Source organism: Mus caroli, unplaced genomic scaffold (assembly GCF_978045245.1).
Source record: "Mus caroli unplaced genomic scaffold, Mus_caroli_1 scaffold_1, whole genome shotgun sequence".
In the NCBI taxonomy this organism is placed as follows: Eukaryota; Metazoa; Chordata; class Mammalia; order Rodentia; family Muridae; genus Mus; species Mus caroli.
This window is the reverse complement of record NW_028227256.1, coordinates 178,863,281-178,872,289: the sequence shown is the minus strand read 5'-3', so window position 1 is coordinate 178,872,289 and position 9,009 is coordinate 178,863,281.

The following is a 9,009-nucleotide window of genomic DNA, read 5'->3' as shown; positions in this document are numbered from 1 at the left end:
CTTCTCCTGTATGTAGAGAAGCAAAAATGAGTCCTGAACAAGTGCCAATACAGACATGTATATATTTCAATTTTCCAAATTCTGAATAATGAGTTACATCTATTTGCCAAATATGATTGGGCATAAGGTCTTGTGGATTAACCCCTAAACAAGGAACTTGAGACAATGTAAGACAGTCAGGACATTGCTTTACAATCATTCTAGCTTGCTCCTTAGTGATCTTATGTAGGCGCCTTAAGGTATGACTAGAAAGATGAATTTTATTGTGACCACGTTTAGCCAAAACAATAGGATCTGAAACTAAAGCTTCTCCTATCAAATCTGTCGATACAATCATTGCCTGAAGCTAAAGGTCTGGGAAGATCAGAATGAAATCTTATATGACCAATATAAATAGGATTTTTTCGAGCAAGAATGGTGTTTTGTGGCACACCACCTCCACTAGGATCTGTGTGACAAGTTCCACAGACTGAGGCAATTGACCTGAAAAGGTCCTGTAGGTGTATGAGTTGTATTAAAAATCAACAAATGTAAAGGCAAAGAATAATCTATATTGCCACGGGCCAGGCTAAGTCAGCCCCCCTCAATCCATGGGAATTAGGGGTTCCGGCAGGTGGGCATGGAGTTGGCAAGAATTGACAGACAGACACAGATACAAGAGAGAGCTGAATCTGAATGTAATTTTTTCCAAGCAAACACCAGACTTTTAATACAGAAGAAAAACAAGAAAGCCAGGTGAACACATCTGCCAAGTTACATTGACACAAAACAAAAAAGAATGCATACATTAAAAGATGGCAGGAGCCAAGCCGTGTTTACAACTGAGAATAGGAACAACCCCAATTAAGATCAGCTAAACACAGGAGCCAGGTGAGTGCTCTGATGCAATGCTAGTCTATTGTTAAACCCACCACCAGGGGTTCTTTAGTAAATACCTGATTATGCTATTCCTCTGGGCCTTGTGAAAAAACCTGCACCAGGGGAATTCACTTCTACTAACACTTTCATACTACAACCCACCTATTTCCTAGGCCATTGTGTATTCCTGTGTTTGGGTGTGACTCGGCTATTGTCCTAAGTAATTACTATGCAGAGTAAATTGTAAATTACTATTCAAGTAAATTGTAATGCCTAGTTAGTTTCACTGTCTCTACTAGAAGTGAATTTGAATATTATTGAATAGGTAACATTCTTACTAAATTCCAAGCTCAGGGTCAGCTTCAAGGACTTTCTAGGAACCATTGGAACACTGGCGAAGGCTTAGCTATAGGTCAAAATCAATCCTTAAAGGCACTTATAATAAAACAATACTGAAAGAGAGCACATTGATCTGTACACCAGACTAACTTGGGATCAGGTTTTGAGTATATGGGCTATGGGAATGCCAAGGTTCCAGGAGGCTAAGTTTCCTTGAAACTCTTTGCCTCAGGACTGCTTCCAGGTTTTCAGGCCTGTCATGTGTGTCACTCCTGGAGTGGATGTAGCACTATATAAGTAACATATTGTTTTTCAGTAGCTCTTTCTACTTATTGTAAGGCCAACAACCCTTTTGAAGTTAAAACTCCAGAAGAGATAGGATCATAACTCCCCCTAAGGATATCAAATAAGGGTTTTAATTCTCCTGTAGTAAGCTTTAAATAAGGACGAATCCAAGTAATATCAACTAACAGCTTTTGAAAACCATTTAAAGTTTTAAAATTGTCCCTACGAATAGTAATTTTCTGAGGAAAAACAGCTTGATCTGTAAGCCTAAAACCTAAATAATTATAAGGATCTTGAGTTTGCACTTTTTCTGGAGATATTTGTAATCCTTTACCAGCTAATGCCTGTTGTGAATTTCTATAACATAGAAGCAAGTCCTGAGGATCTTTCCCTGCTAATAAGATATCATCCATGCTATGTATAATGTATACTATTGGTTATTGCTGTCTATTAGGCTGAATGGCTTGTGCCACAAATTTTTGACATAATGTAGGACTGTTAGCCATGCCTTGAGAAAGAACTATCCATTGATACCTTTTCATTGGCTCTTTAAAATTAATATAAAGAACACTGAAAGGAAATCTTTCACGATCCTGAGGATGCAAAAGAATAGCAAAGAAACAATCTTTCAAATCTACTACTATTTTATAATATCCTTTATGATTTTATTTTATTTTTTCAATTTTTATTAGATATTTTCTTCATTTACATTTCAAATGCTATCCCAAAAGTCCCCTATACTCTCCCCTCACCCCGCCCTGCTTCCTTCCCCACCCACTCCTACTTCTTGGCCCTGATGTTCCCCTGTACTGGGGCATATCAAGTTTGCAAGACCAAAGGGCCTCTCTTCCCAATGATGGCTGACTAGGTCATCTTCTGCTACATAAGCATTCCAGATGAATTTGCAAATTGCCCTTTCTAACTCAGTGAAGAATTGAGTTGGAATTTTGATGGAGATTGCATTGAATCTGTAGATTGCTTTCGGCAGGATAGCCATTTTGACTATTAATTCTGCCAATCCATGAGCATGGGAGATCTTTCCATCTTTTCCTTTATGGTTTTATAATATCCTGCTTGGTTTTTCAAGATTTCAAAACACTGGCAACAGCATACTATTCAATTATCTGTGCTGAAGAAGGAGGAAACTTGAAAGAATAAACATGTGATCCAATCACATATGCTTCTCTCCTATAGAAGGGCTGTTTATAAATACAGTAGAGGTATTCTTAAGGGATGCGTGCATAAATTTACAGGAAATACAAAAGCATGCATAGAAGCAATTTTTAACAACTTATCTTTTGTATAATGATTACCAATTTTACCTAAAAAGTTTACTATGCAATAGACCAAATATCAGTATTCTGCAATAACCAATTTAATTGTTGTTTGAGACAAGAAATAGACATCTCATCAGGTTTTTAAGACTTTTTGTAATATCTTCATTATTTTATCTTACAATTTTTGATTAACACCACAACAGCTTCATAATTGGATGTTAAAACTTTGTTTGGAGATGAAGAAAGATGATTCCACATTAATGTCCTCTTTTACCAAAGAATTGCTATGGCCACATTGAGATACAATAACTAAAATAAGCAGTTAATGTTTGATTACCAATGATTACAATAGATAACAATTGATTACAGAAGCTTCCTCTACTCTATATGGAGTAGGCAGGCCAGATTGTAACGCCTTTAGAAGTTCCACAGCCTCATTGACATTTCATATGTCTTAAGTTTAAACTTTATTTTGAACAACACCTGGATAGATCTGTAATAATGTTGTTTTGGCTTAAAAATAATTCCCTGGAGACAAGGAGAGGTGAGGTCCCAAAACTTCTTTGCCAGGGTTTGCAAAACAAAAGAAACGCCACACAAGCCTCACTGAGGCTGCTCTGAGCTTTGCATTAACTCAAATGTAAATATTTTTTAAACTGAGCATACTGCCAGAGTCCTGGCCCAAAGATTATTCCTTCTACAGTGAGGACAGATTCCAGGGGAACAATTTGACTGTCTGTCTATGCCTCTAATTTTTGGGCAGTCTTTCTTAAGATGATTTATACTTAAAACATTCCTTATAACTTTAGTGCTGTGAAAGCATTGTTTGTACTGTAGTCCCCTGCAGGGCAGCAACCATAGCCAAAATGATTGTACGAGGGTCCAATTTCTGCAAAAAGATGAATATATCCAGATAAGTCTGTCTTTGCTTTGTATGGCTGGATGGCTGCAGGGAGCTGCATTAGTGTTCTCATAAGATAAACTCTTGTAATCATCCTAATTACAATATATGGGTGAGTTAAAAATCCTGAGCTTGAGATCAAACTCCAAACTGCAGTCAATGGAACACTGGCAATTTTAACCATAATTTTAAAGTTTCTTTTGCAATATTAGAATATATCCATAACTTTTGGAAAGCAAAACCCAATTTTAAACAATCTATTCTCTTTAAAATTAATACCAAAATCATCACTTTCACATTACGAAATTTGGTTTCCAGTTCTTATATATGAATGCATGACAGTGCAGCTTTTAATACCTCATTGAAAAGACTTTGTTTTAAATTCTATCCTTTATAAATGTAGTTTCTAGAATAATAATTACACAAAATATTATCCCAATTTAGAAGTGTCTTTAAAGACCTGTTTTCCTGGGTTAGCTCATGCCACGTGTTGTTTAGAATGACTCCAACCCTGAGTTACCAATTTTAAGCTAACTTTCTGTTACAAGCAAAAACCTGTTGGCCCCTTTAAGAGCTGCTTGTGTAGATAATCAGCCTCTAGTAGGGCTTTTCCAGCAGTTCTTGACTCCCAGCCACAGTGCAGTGTAACTTATCAGTTTTTGCTGTGCAAATTGAGACTGCCTTTTAAACAAGTTAAACTACTAAATCAAAGAATGAACAGCCAGCAGATAAAGTTTTAACCATTTTTTCTTTCAACATGAAACACAGAACAACAATCTTTCAAACAACAACAACAACAACAAAACATAAATTGACAGACATATGGGCAAATTAGTGCACCAAGGACAGACAATAGACAGAGAGGGAATAGAACTTGATGTCTCAAAGGGACCCAGATATCCTAGCCAAAAATAAGAATATCTCCATAGGAGCCAGAGAGGAAGCAGGACGTCTCCCGATTTCCTCCTGTCCCTAGGAGAGCTCTGAAATAGCTTATTTCCATTTTCCTTCTCTTTTGCTAAAAGGTCCCCAACAGGGGATAACTGCTTTTCTGAAACCTATTCTCTCTCTCATGTTCAAAGTCTAACTCTTTATCTCCTTCTTCTGGGAATTCCGCCAGAGAAGGGAGAGGAGACACAGTGGTAGCTACTGATAGTTGCTCCCCAGTGCCCTGCTTTTCTAACTTTCCTAATTACTCCTCAACTTGTCTAATTCTTTCATTTATATATTTACCATTCCTACTTCTGGGAATTAAGAACAATATAAATGTACTTGAGTTAGGAATTTTTCTAACATCTGTTATTTTGTTTTTGTAGTTTTGTTTTTTACTCTTTTTATTTATTATTTTATTTTAAACCCCATTCCTCCTACCTGGAGCAGCTCTTGGCTGTGAACAAATTTTCTTAACCCATATTCCTCGTGTCTTGAGGGATTCCTTGAGATCCCTTTAAAAACAATTCATGTTTACTTAATGCTTGTCCCATAGTCTAGCCACTCTTCCTACCTTTCTTGGATCAGTCTTACAGTGCAGGTGACACTGTGGCAATCTCTGTGCAGATCTTCATTCACTTCCTAATGAAGAGGCAATCCAGTGTGGGTCTTCACTCACCTCTTGATAAAGCAGTGACCCAGTGCTAACCTTCACTAACTTCCTGAGGAAGCAGAGGTTCAGTGCAAAGAGTGGTCTCTATCAGACCCCAGACCCAGAGGCCCCATGTTGGGCACCAGTTTGCCCCAACCTGCAGGGATAATTGGCGGGGACCCAGGGCAAGGGAGTGAGAGAGTGGGAGGGAAGGAGACAGGAAGAATGAGAGCAAGTCAATCATACCAATCAAGCTCTGTAAACTTTATTCAGGAGTGGCAATATAAGCATAAGCAAGAGGAGGCTCCAAGGGAGGGGGGAAGAGTCCAGGAGCTCTCTGAAAGTTAAGTGGCAATCTTCAGCTCCTGGAACCAACGGTCACAGTGTCCTCTTTACCCACAAACATTCCTACTGTTATGACTACAAATGTTTTCTCAGGATTGTTTATGTAAGCTAGAAAATATCCACAAGGCCATGGCTGAGGGCATGGTTCCCGGCAGAGGAGGGGGAGGAGGAGGAGGAGGAGGGGGAGGAGGAGGAGGAGGAGCTATTAGTGGAATGCACCAAAATGAGAAAGAAGTGTGGGAGTGGACACCTTTAATCCCAATCTGGACCCTACAGCAACAGCAGAAAAGGTAGTTCCAGATGATAAAAATTCACAAAGACCTCATGCCACACCAACCCTTTTGAAGTTGTAATACTTAGATGATTTTGTATTTTACTGTGCCAAATGATCATTACATTGTCCATCCTATTTCACTGCTTCACTGAACACAGCTTTTTAGAGTTGTAATACCTGTTTCTTTATGTGTAAAACCCTTGCTAGAGAGTTGCAAAATACACTCAGATTCAAACTGTCTCTGTGTTTGTTTCTGTTTGTCAACACTGAATCCTTACCCACTTAGCCTCGAGAACCCACATCCCTGGGACCCCCATACCCAGCTGGGGTGGTCCATAGCAGCTAGTGCTCCAACATGGGGCTAGAAGCAGGTAAGCTTTCTCTCTCCTTTTTCTAAAACATACTTTTTCAGGTAAGGCTAGGACCTCGTCAGAGTGCTGCAGACTCCTTGATAGAGACACATCGAGTTAAGACAGTGACAAGGTAAGAATCATGGGCATTCACGGTCCACACACAGAGGCATGTTCTTGGCAGTATTGAGTCATATGTTAGAAAGCAGAGTCGTTAAAACCTTAAAGAAGCGTTTGGCAGCATTTTATGACTTTGTACTAAGTGTCAGTCTATGGTTCCCGGAGGAAGACTTTATTAGACTTTATTTAGAAGACTTTATTGCTAGATTAGAAGAAGGGCCCTTAGAGGATGAGGTAACCCCTCTGAGGACAAAACCTAAGTCATACAATACCTCCTCATCTACCACTGATCTCCTCAATGCACAACCAGGGGGTGATTGCTTTAATGATGAGGAACAAGAACTAGATGATAAAGCAGAGGAATGTGACCTGGTAAAAAGAGGACTGTTTTCATGATAAAAATCCCCTAAAACAGAAATAGATGACCTTTTTGCCTTAGCTACCACCCCTCCTGCTTTTAAAACCGGATCAGCCAAGCTTGAAAGAAAAATGCCAACTAATAGGGTATTCTTAGGGGCCATAAAAGAAGCCAGGCAAAAAGGAGACTTGGATTTTTGTTTCCCAGTAAATATTTTTGAAGGAGAGACCCCCGAATGGGAACCTCTTCCTCTAAAAACTCTTAAAGAACTACAGTATTCTGCTAAGAGCATGGGTCCAAGTGCTCCATACACTTGACAGATTGTGGAAATGTTGGGTAGCATGTGGCTAACTCCTTATGATTGGCATCAGACTGCAAAGTCCACTCTTAGCCCAGGACAGTTTTTAATATGGAGGACAGAATATGGAGATAGAGCAAGGGAAGTGGTTCAGAATTTAGCCGTTAAGAAAAAGGCGGATAAACCTACTATGTCAATGCTCTTGGGCAGAGAAGACTATGCCTCCCCACAGGAACAAGTTGGTTTAAAAAGGGAAGTATTGGAAGAAATCTCCAAGATAGCAGTGGCTGCTTGGAAAAGGCTCCCTCCTGTTGATGGTAAGACAACTGTATTGTCAGGAATCAAACAAAAACAAGATGAACCATACGAAGATTTTATTGCTAGATTGGAGGAGGCACTAGGCAGGATGCATCCTCCCTCTGAAGGCTCGGACATACTATTAAAACAACTTGCATGGGAAAATACCAATAGTCTCTGCCAGAAATGAATTAGACCAATCAGAAAAACAGGGACTATGCAAGATTTCATCAAAGCATGTATAGATGCCTCACCAGCAGTGGTCCTGGGCATGGCCTATGCTGCAGCAATGCAAGGCAACATTTTAGCGCCTATGTTCAGAACTTAAAAGTAAGAAAAAAATCAAAAGGTTTTGTGCTTTTCTTGTGGTCAGCAAGGACATATGAGCCACAATTAAAAAAAAATAAGAGCAGACTTCAAAGACTAAAAATAAGAAAAAACAACCTCCCGGGCTATGTCCTCGGTGTAGGAAGGGAAAGCATTGGAGGAATGAATGTAAACCGAAATTTTGTAAGGATGGAACCCCTCTGAAAGATAGGAAGACAAAAAAAGGGGTGAGGGGCATGCTCTCTGCCCCAAAATAAAAAAGGGCAAAAAGGGGAAACAGAGGAAGATATAAGTAAACTGAATCCTCTGGCCCCTGAGTTTAACATCAGGGAGTGCAGGATTAGATCTTGCAGTAGATAAAGATTATATACTCTCTCTTTATGAGGGCATGCAATTAGTAGATACAGGATTTAAAGGGCCATTATCATCTGGCACCTTTACTCTTATAATAGGGAGAAGTTCAAATTATAAGAAAATTTTTGATGTACTTCCTGGAGTAATTGATTCAGATTTCCAGGGAGAAGTAAAAATTATGATTAGGCCATTTCAAAGGTATCAGTTCCCACTCTTTGCCGGAAATTTGTGGCTCAAGCCTTAAGATCCATTAGGGCCAAGCATAAAAAGGCTTTATAGCAGAAAAAGTAAAGGACTTAACTGAATTAATTTTGAAAAATATGATTGAGGTATTGACCAAGCATGGACTAATTATCACCCCTGATAATTTTCAAATCAAACCAGTAAATTATTTGGGAAAAACAATTCAAAGTGAATATATCATATCTCAAAAATTGCAATTTAGGATTGATAAATTAAAGACACTTAATGATTTTCAAAAACTATTGGGAAATATTAATTGGATTAGACCTTATTTAAAAATTACCACAGGACAGTTGCATAATTTATTTGGAATTCTTAAGGAAGATCCTGATCCCAAGTCTAAGAGACAGCTCACAGAAGAAGCCTCAGAGCAACTAGAATTGATAGAACAAAAGATGCTAAGCTGCAAAGGTAAAACAAATACATCAGCTAAAACCATGGTCTCTTATTATACTTAAAGCGTCTTACACCCCTACTGCATGTTTATGGCAAGAAGGTGTGCTAGAATGGATTTATCTCCCTCATACTCAAGTAAAAATGGTATATCTTCTTATCCTTTCATGTGTAGTCAATTAATTATTAAAGGGAGGTTAAGATCTAGGGAATTATTTGGTAAAAAAAATGTAGGAAGCTATCATTCCTTATAATAAGGAGCAATTGGACTATTTACTCCAATGTCAGATGGTCGGGAAATAGCGTTAGCTCATGATAAGGGACAAATTAAAAAACCATGTACCTCAACGCCCTATAGTAAAGTTTGTAGAAAAAACAGAAAATCTTTCCTTCTAAAATAGCATTGGA